The sequence below is a fragment of the Oratosquilla oratoria genome, chromosome 11 (genome assembly GCF_046742065.1).
Source record: "Oratosquilla oratoria isolate Oo_2021 chromosome 11, ASM4674206v1, whole genome shotgun sequence".
Lineage (NCBI taxonomy): Eukaryota > Metazoa > Arthropoda > Malacostraca > Stomatopoda > Squillidae > Oratosquilla > Oratosquilla oratoria.
In genome coordinates, this window is record NC_134787.1 from 73028314 (window position 1) to 73045813 (window position 17500).

The following is a 17500-nucleotide window of genomic DNA, read 5'->3' on the forward strand; positions in this document are numbered from 1 at the left end:
CACACACACACACACACACACACACATATATATATATATATATATATATATATATACACACACATACACGTACACACAGAGACGCACACACACATAAATACACACACACACATATACGCACACACAGACGCACACACACATACATGCACACACACACACACACACACACACACACACACACACACACACACACACACACACACACACACACACACACACACACACACACACACACACACACACACACACACACACACACACACACACACACACACACACACACATACACGCACACACACGTGTGGTCGCGCGTGCACGTGTGTATGTAAATATATATGTATCTGTGTACATGTTTTCTAGTACGTGGATGTGGCTGCCTTTGTATGTAGGTATGTACGTATGCATGTAAGCGCGTAAAAACGTGTACGTGTGTTTATGTCTACGTATATATATTTAACAAGTTGGAAGTAGAGTTTACGTTTCAAAAATATTTTTGAAAAGGAAGACGTTAACGAACCAAATGTTGAAATTGATTCATTAATTCAGTGTTTTTTAATTGCTTTTGGACCTGATGTATGATTGATGACAGCAGTCATGATGACAGTGACAAGTAAGACTTTGATCCATAAAGTATTTATTTTGTAATCCATATTAGTCCGAGTGAAAATTATTATATTAATACGAGTAATTACAGTCATGACGGACAGGATAATAGAGAGGTAACGGGTTTACACCAAGAGGTGCTTAACAGTGTTCGGATTGCTAGTACAAGTAGCTATCACCAGTAGCCCGATTAATACCTGTGATCACGTGGGATTATTGATATTATTATTATGATTATCATCATTCTCGCGGTGAGTGACAGAATAAAGATATAAATCCATTCTTTGATGCATAAAATCATACGATGGTATGTACAAGATCTATTCATGTTAAGGTATTCAAAGGGTAAAGGCTCGAGGCACGAAGAGAAAGAAAAAAGAGAGAGAAAGAGAGAAAGATAAAGGGGAAGGTAAAGAGAGAGGACAAGGGGAGAAAGAGAGAGGGAGAGAAAGAGATAGAGAGAGTGAAAGAGAGAGAATCAGAGAGAGAGAAATAGAGAGAAAGAGAAATAGAAAGTGAGAGAGCGAGAGAGAGCGAGAGCGTGAGAAGGGAGATCGTAATTTAAAACGCGCGTGGATTCAGCCTCCCAGCCGAACGCAACTTTGGCAGACTTTCCATTAAAGAGAAGAAGAAGCTTCCGGAACGAACGGCTCTTCCTTATAAGGAAGAAGCTCCAAGAGTCCGAAAGTCGATTTGCGCCTCAGGAGTGTAATAAGGCTAGATGCCGCCATCCATCAGGACAACTAAGGGAGAGTTAGTTAAGCAATCAAACACACTCCCTGCAGACGGGAGCCACGGAAATGAATGAAATGGTATGGGTGTGACCAGAATGAGGAAGAGAGGGCCATCAGGCACGGAAGGGGTTCATCGAGATTGGTTTTAAGCTCTTCGTTACCAAAGCGCGTGTCACGGAGGTGAATAGAATAGTCTGACGACAGCGAGAATAGAAGGAAAAGTGTCACCCGGCATGGAAGGGTTCAATGTAGATGTTGGTTGTTTTGGTAAGTAGTTTCCAATTAATTTTATTCTTTATTTTATCTTAGTTTGTTTTATTTGATTTGATTTTTTTCGTGTACTTGTTCTATTCTATTGTAATATGATTTTTATTTAATTTTTGTTTTCTAATTTGTATACTTATTTTCTTTAATTTTTTCTTTAACGATTCACAGGTTTCTTTAACAATAGATAGTTATGTGTTGCCTAGACCAGACTCTTTAAGCATTTCAATCTTATCACACAATAGTCCTTTACAATGTTAATCGAGATCCTTTCATAGTAAATACAATCGTCTTGTGATAACCAGATAAAAATCGTTGAATTTTATTAGATAGATCACAACAATTCTTAAAATATTAATATATTAATCGAGATAGTTTATGCTAGAATCGGTTATTGGAGGTTCCATAGACGAGAGAATAAAGCTGAAGAAAAGCGGCCGGCTTTAACTGAAAGAAAATCTTTGAACGTTACAAATTCTTTAATTATGGGTTTGTTCCATTACCGAACCAGGCGTTTATCTGGGAAAAAAACTGACGCTAGCCATAATGAGATAACGTTAGTGTTTCAAATTGGTCACATATTCTATTCGGGCCATCCACAACCTGAATAAATTGTTTAAGATTGAACAAGAATGAGTTAGAGCTTGGATCAATGACAGAAAACAGTGTTTCAAATTGGTCACATATTCTATTCGGGCCATCCACAACCTGAATAAATTGTTTAAGATTGAACAAGAATGAGTTAGAGCTTGGATCAATGACAGAAAACAGCGGGTCATCATAAATGGTGTGAAATCCAAATAGGGGAGTGTTTCTAGTGGAGTTCTCCCAGGGTTCGGTTTTGGGTCCCTTATTGTTCATTATGCACATTGACGACTTGGAGAATGGGATTAATAGTGATGTTAGTAAGTTTGTGAACAACACTAAAATAAGACGCGTAATTAGGTCAGGAGTCGACGCCGAGATTATGCAAGATGATCTTAACAAATTGTTCACATGGTCGGTAAATGGCAAGTGGACATCAATATCTCAAAGTAGAGCGTGTTAAACGTAGACTTACACAACCCCAAAAACAGATATAGCTTAGATAACACGATTTTAGAAGAAACTGAGTGCGAGAGACTTGGGAGTTCTAGTGAGTCCTGACCTTAAATCCAAAAAACAGTGCCTCAGCGACAGGAATAAACCTAATGGAGCGTTAAGTTTTATTGCTAGGACGGTTGCAAATAGAAGTGCAGAGGTAGTTATCAAACTCTAGCGTTCGATAGCCCTATTCTTGACTATGCGGTACAGTTTTGGTCTCCGTCCTATAGCATGGACATTAATTTACAGGAATCAATACAGAGAAAAATGACCAAAATGATACATGGGCTCAGAAATTTACCTTACGAAGAGAGGCTTAGGGCCTTAACTTACACTTTCTGGAAAGACACAGTGCGGGGTGATCTAATAGAGGTGTTCAAGTGAGTCAAAGGCTTTAACAAGGGTGACACAAACAAGGTCATCATATTAAGACAACAGGGCAGGAGTCGTAGTATTGTCTCTAAATTGGACAAATTTAGATTTAAGAAGGAAATAGGAAAAAAAAATTACTAATAGGGTGGTCAACGTTAGGAAAAGGTTAGACAAGTTTATGGATGGGAATAACAGGTGGTAATGGACATGGAAGTGCCTAGTGTAGGCCTTATGGTCTCTTGCAGTCGCCTTCATTCTTATGTTCTTTTGTTCTTAAGTACATGATGTATAAAACAGTTTTCTTTAGTGGGAAATAATATGTGATGCAACCGTTACTCAGAGGAAACTAAAGGGAGAGAACTAGTTAACTAGTTAAAAATGAAGACAGATAGGTAGTATTACTTCGTTAGGTAGAAAAGAAAATGGATAGTAGATAGTTTGTCTTAAAGGGCATACTTTACATATTTTGTTCCAACTAAAAGAAAAAAGTTATCAAAGATTACGAGCGACTCCTGGGCTGAAGTGACTATGAACCAGGCGTTTATGGCCTAAGCTCTGAGAGTTAACATGTAATGGTACCATTATGCCCTTCAACATGGTGACGCTTCACAGTGGGCCGATTCTCATCAACTGTTGTGAGTTCGTTTGAGTAAAAACGACTTCGGTTACAATGTTCTGTTTTTCGAATTTCCAAATGTCAGTTATCTTTGCATCATATATTGAGAAGCTGAATAAAGAACTAGAGGATGTTTAACCTATACGAATATTAGACTCATTGTTGAAATGGTCTTAGGAAGGTCTAGAGTACTGTAAGCGAAGCCGTCTTCTAGATATTCAAATGCACAACATTTGTATGAAGGACAGGCAGTGTGGTCTCTACCGTTGAGCGCCTGTTCGCGCGGAAGACCAAACCTCAACTGACAGAGTATAGTTAACCAAGTTGGAAGACCAAATAGAATCGCCTAGCTTGAACCAGAGCTTAATTCACAAATATATGACCAAGTACAGAAGGGGCTGAAGGTAATTTGAGACTTTTTTACTCTGGGAATCCTCCTTGATTAGATCAAGTCAAAAGGTATATTAAAAAAAAAAAAAAAAAAAAAAAAAAAATCAGTTTTGCATTAATGGTTTTTCCGTTGAATGAAATTGCTTGATCGCGAAACGCAAAGCTCCACAGCAGCACACCCATATAATATCTGGTAAAGGAGATCGTGAATTTGACAAAATAATGATCAATTTATTAATGTAATATGAACATTTATGTCTTACAATATATAAAGGAAGAGCCATTCGTAAGCTAGGGAGGTTTAGTTGTGCCGTTCTAAGTTTATAAGTTCGTTGTAAAATACTAAGTATGGTTAAGTTTCTTATGAGTAGACTTCAGTTGTACTTACGGTGTAATATAGAATTTTAGTGAGGAAACCCCGTATCTAAGTTGGCGCCTCATTGTCTGAATAGAATCCTCAACTTTTACCACCACATGTCAGTGTGTCATTAAATTTTTTTTTTTCAAATTTGTCTCATTCAAAAGCTTTGTTGTTCATCTTCATTTCTGAGTCTATGTCACTCAAAGATGTCCTAAATCTCATTTGGTTATTTAACTCGTAGAATGTGTAAATTTGTAGTATACAAAAAAGAATCAGTATTACAATAGTTTGAACAAGAAACCTATGGCTGAATTAACACCCCATCCCATCCTTTTAGCCTCTCAGGCATTTCCAAGAGTGAAATTTCTCCTGGTTGGGGTCCTTACTTTAGATGTCACCGAGTAAAAAGGCTTCATCGTTTTATTTGATTTTTTTTTTTATCTTTATTTATTATTATTTTTCTTTACATGGAACACTCACCCCAAAGAAGGGCAGAAAAATGGTAATGATGGTGGTGATGATATTGATGATGATGATGATGATAACAATTATAATAATAACAACATTAATAATAACAATTACTAATTTTCACTTATATTATCATAATCATCAAAATAGTTTGTAGAAATAATCGAACTCTGAACATATTGCATGACGTCACAGCTAGCCCCGAAGGCCGCTAAATACGAAGTCGAGCTCCCTGCTGAAGCTGGGACCGGTACAGTCCAGGGCTTGTAATCATAAAAATAATCATAATACTAATATGTGAATACCTATCTATACTATAGTGTACATCACGCTCTCTATATTAATTGGTACTCTTAAAGACTCATTCGGGAGACTTTAAAGACTCATTTGGGAGACTTTGAAAACTCATTCGGGAAACTTTGAAGACTCATTCGGGAGACTTCTCCTTCGAGAGACTTTGAAGACTCCTTCGAGAGACTTTGAAGACTCCTTCGGGAGACTTTGAAGACTCCTTCGAGAGACTTTGAAGACTCCTTCGAGAGATTTCAAAGATTTCTTCGGAAGTCTAGAAAACTTTGAGGACTACTTTAGGAGACCTTAACGACTCCATTGGGAGACTTTTAAGACTCATTCGGGGGATATTTAATACTCCTTTGGAAGCCTGCAAAGTTGAAGAACCGTGGAATTTCCACGGGTCCTGTGCATCACGCTTTTCAAGTTAATTGGTACTCTTTAAGACTACCTTGGAGACATCATCAACAATTCCTTCTGAAGACTTTGAGGACTCCTTCGAGAAACTTTGTAGAATCGGGAGACTTTGAAGACTCCTACGGGAGACTTTGACGACTCCTTCGAGAGACTTTGAAGAGTCCTTTGGTAAACTTTGAAGACTCCTTCGGGAGACTTTGAAGACGCCTTCGGGAGACTTTGAAGATGCCTTCGGGAGACTTTGAAGACTCCTTCGAGAGATTTTGAAGACTCCTTCGAGAGACTTTGAAGTCTCCTTCGGGAGACTTTGAAGACTACCCCGGGAGACTGAAGACTCCCTCGGGAGACTTTGAAGACTCCTTCAGGAAAATTTGACGACTCCTTCGGGAGATTTTGACGACTCCTTCGGGAGACTTTGATGACTTCTCCGGGAGACTTTGACGACTCATTCGGGAGACTGAAGATTTCTTCGGAAGACTTAAAGTTTTTCAAAATACTTCTAAGTTGAATAATCGTGGAATTCCACGGGCCTGCTATCAGTAATTGTAAATAATAATAACGATAAAAAGAATTAACAGTGATAATAATAAAAAAAAATGCTACTATTAGGATATTGGTTCCGGCCTCTCATTTCTCTGAGAAATATGAGTGCTGCTTGCACAGGCGTAAGCAGAATAAACTGTACCCACTCCACTCAGCACATTTCGCTGCACAGGGTGTTTCCACTAGTTGAATGAAATTGGCAGGTAGCATCCACAGCAAATGTAGTTAGGTACCTATACCAATGAAGGCTTTATCGAGATGGATTAAAAAACCCTTCTGTGTTTTTTCTTGGAAGATTAAAGTTGCCTGGCCAGCAAGAAATGTGTACATGTGAACCGTAATAAATGTTGAGGGGGTAAAGCCCGTAACATAAAAATTAACAATATGTTGTAAGGATAACAAAGGTAAATAATAGAATATATGGGAGTCCGTACATCTTATGGCTCGAGCAATTGTGAGATTACATCTTAATACTTCAAGATTTGCGCTAGGCGATCATCTAAGCAGAATGACAGAGTAGATATTTCTACATTGAACAAAAGTAAGATTTTAGGGAAACGAAAACGTTTACTTGGTCTCTCACCCCAAGAGACTCGCTAAACTCATTTGTCAAAGAGACCTTAGGGAGTCATTTTGCAGGTCTCTGTAACAAGACTATTTTTTACAAATTGTTCGTCTAATCCAACTCTAAACGAAGAATTGTGATGCGGGATCGGTCTCAGCTTCAAGACTGCTTAAACCACTTAGCCTGTGCCTCCTCTTTCCCAAAAATATGCCACAAAACTCTTCAAGATAGTAAGAACAAGATTGATCAAATGAGGCGCGTTCGTCTGTATGAGTTGGTAAAACGACACGGGCGAGGTGGAAAGGCGTGCAGCTGATTAAGATCGTCTAGTGCCTATGTGCTGTCAATCAGTCCAATGCTTTATAAGGCAACGAGGAGTGACCTTGATTTTGCAAAGTTCTTCACCGTCTGGTATTAACGAGACTAAAATTTACAACTTTATCTCTGTCGTAAAAACATTAACTTTACAAGAGTATTGGAGAGATTAGAAGAATTTTAAATAGCCTTTTTTTGTAGTAGTGTAGGAGGGGGGCATGGGTCAGATGGGGAGCGGAACGGGGGAGGGGGGAAACTAGATCTATGATGCAACACACACGCCCACTCAGTCAGGGCGTCGGCCCCTCCCTTCCTCACCCCCACGGCTGTCAGACTGGCGGTTGGCCTGTCGTAGAGAAGCCAATAGACGGCGTCGTATCTCTCTTATGTGTTGACACGCCAGGTCGTGTCGTCTGTGTCGGAAAAGGGGCGGGGTCAGGTAGAGGATACGGAGAGAGAAGAGGAGCAACAGCAGGTGGAGGAATGTCGTAAAAAATCGACCCAAGTGCGGTCTAAGTTCTGAAAAACCACACTTGTAAATTTACGCACATTTCGAAAAAGTTTCGCTAATGCTGCGTCTGATGATTTTAGCATTATCGTTATAATAATGAATGTGGCGGGGTTGGTATGCCTGCCATGTACTAGATATACGACAGAATATATCGCTGGAAAGGCATGTAAGCCCATACGCACGTACATCAGGCCTACCAACATAAAATAGGACCATCATGTGTGTTCCATTATTCTTTGTCGGTTGGTTCATGTTGTTTCGAACAAACTGTGTGATATTTTTTGGACTTTGTGTACGTAGCCCTTTTGGAGCGTGTATTTGTTTTAGGTTGAATGAAACAAATTCGCAACTGATGGAATAATTGAAAGAGATGACTGCTACTAAATGCGTAATCGTGATACGTATTGACGCTTTCTTTTCAATGGAGCACTTTAGGTATTTTGTTCTGGCTCACACTAACGAGTTTACCTACTTCCGAGAATATCGGATGGAGGAGGGAGCATCACTAACCTGAAGAATTAAGAGGTTAATATCATCTCGTTTAACCCCGTAATGGTTTTTCTATCGGATTACGTCAGTCAGTATGTCTTTCTTCTTATTAAAGGGACAAAATAACCTTGTAACATCATCGAAAGTTGTGGGTTTGCATCCCGCACTCCTCTCCGATTCTCAGCAGTCCAAGGCCATTGGGCAAAGGAGACGGCTTCGGCTGCAGCTACGCGTATCCTCCTCACCTTCTTCATGACCTGAAGGGAAGCTATGTTAACTACTGCCCAGAGGGTATGCTGTTACATTATCAGCCAGCCAAGCGATGGTGTCATTTTAACGTAAGGTCTAGTAAGAGGATTTTCTTAAATGAATAGAATTGCCTGATGGTTACTAGAATATGATGTTTAAACTAGTTGACATAGTGGCAGTAAAAAGAATGTTATATATTGCTTAGATGATGGTGATTTAGTTAACATCACCTTTCAGTAAAGACCCCGCCTTTTTGTGATGACGTAGAACTAATCGTCTGCTATTGGTTCACCTAATTTTAGTTCACCAAAAGGGGAGAAGTTATGACTGACAGCGATGATTTTGCTATAACTGTCCCACCAATACGCTGGGCTTACCTCTGACACGCTTGTGCGTTGTCTTTTCTTATACTAAATAAAATTGTCTTGCGTCATCCTGAATAAAATCTGTAATTATTGTTACTGGGTTGAAGTGGTTAGCCCCATCAGTGGGAGAGGTGCACCTCAGGTGAATAAATTGTCTAGTAAAAAAAAAGTGTCAATGATGACCTCCTTTACTCATGCCCTCCAGCTGCATGAAGTCGCTTGACGTCGACCAGAGCCAATTGTTCGATATACTTCATCAGATTTAAGAGGACAATAGAAAATGACACATATAAGTTCTAAAACTACCCCTCTATCCATAGCTAAATTAAATCGTCTAATATAAGTCAGAACAAAATCTGAAAAATGCATAGCCTAGTCCCAAAAATAAATATCAGTACTTGTCAGAGTAAAATACAGAAAGTATAACTTTGTTTTAATCAGAGTAAGTATTTCTTACCCTCCAACAACACTTTACATGGCAAAGTATTTTCTCTCAATTAAATGAAATCGTCTGGTAGTAGCCAGAATAAATACGCAAAGTGACAACATTTGGGAATGATTTAAAGAGAGACGTCTGTTGCTAAGGCTGTATCGTGCTCTAGGGGGATAGTCCGTCGATCCTGCGGTTGTTCTTCAAGGCCCACACAGTTCCATTTCTATCTATTGCTATTGCATTAGCCTTGTTCTGGAATTTCGAGGTATTCCAGAGATCACTGTATAACAAAACTGTATTATCCTGGAACTTAAAGACAGCCCCTCAACTGAATGCATCGTTTGTTGGTCATGTAATCACCCTGTAGGAGTTAATTGAAAGGACTCTCCGAGGGATCTTGTGTATAATAGAATTGTCTGTGGATAACCAGAAGCAAATTGACGTGTACAAATTGACAGAAAGGAATAATGTTTATAGATTTTTGAGGTTCTACAGTCTCATGGCTGCCAAAATCTTAGATAAATGAAATCGTCAGCTTTTCGGGTTGAACGAGTTAGTGCACCCGTCAGGACTCTTCGGATCAATAAAATTATCTGTCATTCGCCAGAATATAATGTTTTAAGAACTCCCAATTAATAGCACATTTTGCAGTTGACTTAATCGGGATGGAAAAGGATCTAGACCAGTCGCCGAAAAAATTTCGTTCCAGGTACTTTCATTCCCACCTTCAAATAAGTAGAATGGTTTGTCTCTAGCAATGAATATAGAATAAATAAATAGATTGATAAATTGATAAATATAGAAAAAAATGAGTACGTGAATGAATAGATAAATAGATGAATAAATCAATCAATCGATAAATAGATAAACAGTAAATAAATCAATAAACAAAATAATAAATGAAAAGATAAGTATATAGATTAATAGATATATGAATAGATCAGTGGATAAGTAAGGAAATGAACATATACATAAATAAATAAGCAAATGAATAGATGAGTACCTAAATGAATAGGTAAAGAAGAATATACAGAACAATTAACATCATGATAGGAGTTAAACGAATTGCCGCCTGGCGATTATATTCATCAGACTAGTGCTCCGGGTTGAGGAGGGTTAAAGACCTCTCCTACTTGTGCAGAGGAGGAGGTACTACAAACAAGAGCGGGTTCGACAAATAAGAAGAGATATGCCAGCCATTAAGCCAATAGGAAGCCAAACTCTTTCCAATACACTGGTAATAACTGCCAATAACTTTGCGAATATTGCCACAACAATGTTGGCAACTTCCTTTCCACCGGTTGGACTGGTGTCACTGCCAACACTTTGTTCGGAGGCTGATTTCCCCCTTTTTTGTGTGTATATCCATTATGGAGAGTTGTCAGTGTTGGAATTGTTATGATGATAGGTTTATTTCAGGCAATGCTCGAGTTGAAATAGCATGTATTGTAAGCCCCTTTTAATATATTATATTCTCTCTATATATTATTTCACTAAATGCCGGGTCAGTTTAATCAGTAAAAGGGTTATCCATCTAGGGGGGTCTCGATCGAACGAGATCTCGTTCACACCAGGGTCTGCCTCGTCAGTGAATAGAATTACCTGGCGCTTGCAAGCCGTCTCCCAAGAGAGAGGGCTGCCGAAATCCTTTCTCTGGCAGGACCGATGGTGCAACATGAGCACTGAGAATTTGGTGGAGGGTTGAGCGCCAGCCAGATCAGTCTAGAGGCTCTACCAGACAGGCGGCTGCGGCCAGGATCACCTGGCCGATTAATCGGATCATTTGTTGATCCACGTCGTTTTCAGGGATCAAGCGCTGGATCACGCGATACGCCTACTCGCGAATTGGTCTAATTTGTCTTATCCGGCCTCCCGAAACAAAGCCTTCAATAGTTATCTAGCCTGGTGGTCACCTCACGTCCTTAAGCATCCTATAAAGCACCATGGAATGATTATCATTAACCTCTAACTCTTGTTGAAATCCTCCAAAGAGTTGGAAGTCATTCATCTAAAACCTCGTAGTTATCCATACAACAGAGTAGCCACTTTTTCGAACACATAATTTTCCTTCAAACAGTTAATAGCCAACCTTCTAATACTCATTAATTATACTTGCAATAATAACTACCCATTCTTCTATCCCGTCTAACACGATTCATTCACCTTTCAAACACCCGTCTATCACAACTGAGCCATCTGTCTCTTACTTGCCTTTTAACACTCGCCGGCGATCTACTTCGGTGATTTGTTTTTACATTGTTTTGGATGATAACAAACGATTTAATTCAGTTAAGGGAAGGATTCCGTACGAAGTTATATCTTGTTTAACTAAAACATTGGTTTTGTGTGAATTTGGAGACTATACAGATAAAAAGAGAAAGTGAGAATGTACGAATAACAGTGAAAAAGTAAGAGTTAATGAAAGGAGGAAGGGAGGTAGGGGGTGGTACACCTTACAGCTCAATAAGAAACCTCTCGTCAACATTTCAGTCACATCTTCAAGGCTCATAAGTCACCGCTCTAAGTCATTAGTCTTCGCTACAAGATCCATCAATCAGCCTTCCATAACTCATTACTCAGCTTTACCAATATTCGTTTTTTCATGAAAATGTGTAATCAGGCTTCCAGGACCGCATCATATGTGTGTAGCCGTGTATTTGTAACTGTATGCGCCTCCACGACATAGCGCGAGCGCACACACACACACACACACACACACACACACACACACACACACACACACACACACACACACACACACACACACACACACACACACACACACACACACACACACACACACACAACACACACAACACACACACACACACACACACACAACACACACACACACACAACACACACACACAACACACACACACACACACACACACACACACACACACACACACACACACACACACACACACACACACACACACACACACACACACACACACACACACACACACACACAACACACACAACACACACGCACACACACACACTCGCACAGAAACTATGTATGTATGTATGTATATATGTATGTATGTATGTATGTATGTATGTATGTATGTATGTATGTATGTATGTATGTATGTATGTATGTATGTATGTATGTATGTATGTATGTATGTATGTATGTATGTATGTATGTATGTGCGTTAGTGTTGGTTATAATGTTAGTGTTAGTATATATGTATCCATTTATATATGTAAGTATGCATGTATATATGTTTGTATGTATATATGTATGTGCTTATAAATAGGACTAACTACAAGAAAAGCTAGACTAAGGAAGCAGAGCATTTTTATATAATTGTGTCTTGGTACAACAATTTTCTAAGCACTGAAGATGTAATCACACGAAAGCTCTGCTTCGTTAGTTTAACATAACTGGTGGTTACTTCTGTACTTCTAAACCCATTTCTAGTGTTTTAGTGCTAACGTTTGTATGTGCATATATCTATATATGCATATATTCATATATGTATATATGTCTTTCCTAAGAAAGGAGAAAGGACGCAGCGTTGCCAAGTTCTTTCTAAAACGAAATGTGAACCGTTTCGTTCGGTTGTACGAGTTTCAAGTCTGTGGTACGGATAAGTCGCCGGGGGTCGTTGCTAATGGGAAACCGGTTAGGATTTTATGGCTGAGGAGTGTGAGAGTGTTCTGCACGATAAGGGGATGACTGGCAGGAGACCAAGCGAGGTTTGCGTACAAAGAGATGGGATTTATTAGGTAATCTGTTTATTTTCCTTCTTTAGTCATTCAACTGACTATTTTTGTTTATGTGCATATTTCTATTATTCATTTCCTTATTAATTTTTTGTTTATTCATTCATTTATTTACTTGTTTTATCCATTTGTATATTTAATAATTTAATTGTCGATCTGTTTATTTATTGATCTATTCATTCATTTGTTTGTTTTATTTATTCACTTATTTCTATTTATCTATTAAATTATCTTTATTCATGAAATTATCTCTATGTGTATATATTTGTTTATTTTTTATTTATGTAATTATTTTCTTATTTATCTATCTATTCATTCATATATTCATCTATTATTTTTTATTCTATTTTTGTTTTTGGCGGTAACATTAAGAAATTAGGGTAGGTGTAGAAAAGGCATGTCAATAGGACGAGGAAGAGAATGAACCGATTAAGTAGCAGCAGTGGGAGGGGGTGTGAGGAGGTACACAAAAGTGGGAGGAGGTAAGCAAAGCAGAGAAGAGGACGGTGAAAAAAAAAGAGAAAAAGAAGTGCGAGACAGATGGACGGGAGGGAGATTCACAGAGTAAAAGTAGTAGAGGGGAGAGAAAAGTACTGGAGGAGGGAAAGGAGGTAGTTTTCATATTGTTTGTTGTCATTTTTTAATTATTCTATTTTAATTTATTTCATTTTATTCTATTTTCTACTTTTTTTTTGTCGGCGGTAGTGATGGGAACGGTGGTGGCGGTGTTGATGGGTGGTGCTTGTGGTGGTATTAACGGTGGTGTTAATTGTGGTGGTGGCAGTGGTACACGATGAAAAATGGGGATTGAAGTGGTGTCATTAAGTCGGGTAGCTTTTGCATTCAGAGTTCAATATTCGTCCAAGATTTCACCACAGGTGGTGAGGAGCCTACTCCAGGAGGCGCGTAACCGCGGCCGAAGCCGTCACCTTTGATCTATGCGATTGTATTGATGAAACAGTTACTATTGACTACTGGGAACTGGAGAGTGTAGGATTCGAACCCATGACTAAGCGAATGCCAGGCCAGCTTTCGATTACGCTAGTTGCGCACACAGTTTGCTGCATAATCACTTACTGCGAATATGTGATGGTTGCCTGGTGATCAACTCCAAATAGTGTTTTAACACTTTTATTATTGTAATAATTATTCTATTGGGATAGCGTGCAGCTGAATAGAATGCCCTGGCGATAGCAAATTTCATCATTATGACTAGAAGCGATGCCATTATCTAAAATCACGTGGGAGCATTCAGAATGAAAACAAAAGTGTCACCCGCTATGTAAAGGAATTATGGAATTCTGTTAGAGGACATTCATACAGAAAAGATATTTTTTAAGCAATAAAGGTTTAATTTAGATGTGTGTTGCAGAGTGGTCACATGAATCGTTCAAAATAAGGGACGACGATGGAAATGTGTGCCGTGTGCATCGTTATGATAACAAAAGTCAAACTCAGACTCAAACTCAAAGCTCAAACTCGCCATACAACGCCATAAGGTACGTTTTGCTCGGTGAGATAATCATTCATGGTTGAATGACGATTGTCAAACGATTATGTAGAACACCAATTCTTTATTTTTGAATAGGACTGTTTTCATTCGAGCTGCAAAGTATGAGGCTGATCCTTTTAACCGAACCTACCAATGCATTTATTTAATGTGTCAGGCATGATGCGCGTCACTCGCCATTGGCTGTGGTAGGCTAATGTAACCGTGCAAAAAGTACCTTTAAGCGTAAGTTGTGCTCACCTAAAACTTCCAGAGTACTGTTCAGCCAGAGAACAGGGCTGGTACAAAGAGAACGGGAATGGTATGTTCAACTAGAACAGAGCGTTCGTTTGTTCAGCTAGCAAGCACGATGATCGCTCATGTAATTTAGGACAGAATGTGTTCTGTTACTTCACAAAATACACACCGGCAAAATGTAATACACTTGCGTGAAGAACACTTTTGTTGATATTTTCATAAGCAGAGTTTTTTTGTGCGCTTTCAGGCGATTTTATTCATCTGAAGACAAACCTGCAGTAGTGAAGAGATGAATAATACTCAACTTGATCTGTGTGGTTGTCATGTCTACGACCATACACATTTAATAATTATACTTCTGGTAACCCCTAGAATATGGTGGTACACATCATGAATTTAATTCTGGTTCATACCAAATTAATTTGCTCAAAAAAGTGGATCACGCTATGGTAAATAATGAAGACTGAACACAGTACGTTTGTGATCACCAGAGAAAATACAGCCGTGTTCACACGTGTTCATATGCAGGCAGAGTATGCAATGTAATCTTGCCTCGTCGGCCAGGAAAACAATATTACGTTTTGCCTTTGTTTAAAACGGAGACAGGCGTCGTATTCAACCAGAGTCTATGTGTGTGTGTATATGTATAATATATATATATATATATATATATATATATATATATATATATATATATATATATATATATATTTATGTATTTACAGGTATGTGTGTCTGTGTGTGTGTAGTGTGTGTGCGCATGCGTGCGTGCTTATGTGAGTGTATGTAAGTGTATATGTGCGTGTACATATATATATATATATATATATATATATATATATATATATACTGTATATATACATGTATATTTTTCATTTCTTTAAGCCGGAGAAAGGCGTCGTATTCAGCCGGAGTCTCTCTTTCAAAAAATTATATATATATATATATATATATATATGTATATATATATATATATATATATATATATGTATATATACATATATATATATATATATATAATATATATATGTGTGTGTGTGTGTGTGTGTGTGTGTGTGTGTGTGTGTGTGTGTGTGTGTATGTGTGTGTGCGTGCGTGTCTGTGTGCTTGTGTGTGCATATGTGTATTTATGTATATAAGTATATATGTACAGTATATATATATATATATAAATATATATATATATATATACATATATATATATATATATGTACATATATATAATGTTATCATACTATATCATATTATATTAAGTTGTATTCTATTCTATTTTATCATATTACTGTATAATATGTTATACTATATATTGTGTTATATCGTATTATATTGTATTATATATCACATTATTCTGTATTGTATTATGTTGTGTTATATTACTGCATAATAGTTTATACTATATTATGTTGTGTTATATAGTATCATATTGTATTATATATCATACTATTTTGTAACATATATCATATATCATATATATATTATATTATATTACATCATATTATACTACATTACATATCATTGTATATTATATCATATTATATTATATCATATCATATTATAATATATCATATTGTATTTGAATATATTAAATTGTATTATATTGTATCATATTACATATTATATCATATATTATATTATATTATATCATATATTATATTATATTATATTATATTATATTATATTATATTATATTATATTATATTATTCTTACCTTTCTTACCATCATCCGGATAAAATGCCAAGCATTTGTCTTTTATCTTATCAGACGAAACTTCTGCATCGTTCTCGGTTCTCGCACAAATTCTGTTCTTCAATCTCCTCCAGATTTCCTCCTGTTGCTTCTACAGCAGTTTTTATACCGTCCCCTCATCTATTTTTTTTTAGTTTTCCTATTCCTCTTCCTCCTTCAGGTCTCCATTCATAGAACTTCCTTGTTTGTTTATTCATATCCACTCTTTTGGTATGGCCGAAACATAGGAATTGTCCTCTTTCAATAGAATCCAGAATATTGTTCACGTCTAGCTCCTGTCTGATGACCGCACTTCTCATTCTGTTCCTTCTTGTGACTCCCACTGTCATCCTTGAAGCCCTCACTTCACATGCCTATATTCTACTCTTTGATCTTTTATTCAGAACCCATGCCTCATATCCATATGTTGAAATAAGGCGCAGTATGGACGTGTAAATAATTATTTTTGCCTTTTTTTTGGTATCTGTTTTTCCTTTGACAATGGATACAGGAGATTAAGATTAATATTTAATTTTTTTATTCTGGTGTTTACTTCTAGAAAAGTATAATTTTTCTTACCTAAAGTCACTCCTAAATATTTGAAGTATTCCACTTGCTTTAGACGATGGCTTTCTATATCGAGGTTTAATTCTTGTTGTTCTTTCGCCAGCAACATTATTTGTCGTTTGTTTACTTTCATGCCCATCGACGTTAATTTCTCAACCCATACTAACAAAAATTCCTGCTTAGCTTTCTCCGTCTCTGATATCAAAACACGATCGCCTGCATGTCCAAAAAATTCCCTATTAGCTCTTTTCGTAGTAGTGCATATAAATAATGAGTAAAATTGGGAGATAGAACACTCCTCTGTTTTATTCCCGTTGTTACCTATAACAAATTGTTGTTTTCCTGTTGGGTTTTGACTCTACACAAACTGTTTTCGTATGTACTATTTATAGCCTTAATCAGTTTAGAAAGTACCTCATATTCTGGTTTGTTTAGTATTTTCCAAAGTATTTATTTAGGTACACGGTCGAAGGGCTTTTCTAGATTGATGAGTGCCTAACATGCTCATTTATCCCACCCCCAGTTTTTTTAGTATATGATGTTGAGGGTAAAGATTTGATCGATGGTGAATCTACAGGATAGAAAATCACGCTGCCACTCGCTTAATTTTCCCTCTTTTCTTCTCAACATTTTTTCCAGAATATTTCAAGGAT

The 17500-nt window shown here is 37.5% G+C and overlaps 1 long non-coding RNA gene across 1 annotated transcript in view; it reads left to right on the forward strand.

Moving 5' to 3' along the window:
* LOC143029515 (uncharacterized) overlaps window positions 1–17500 on the forward strand; it is a 496461-nt gene that overhangs the window by 271199 nt on the left and 207762 nt on the right. The window lies entirely within an intron of this gene.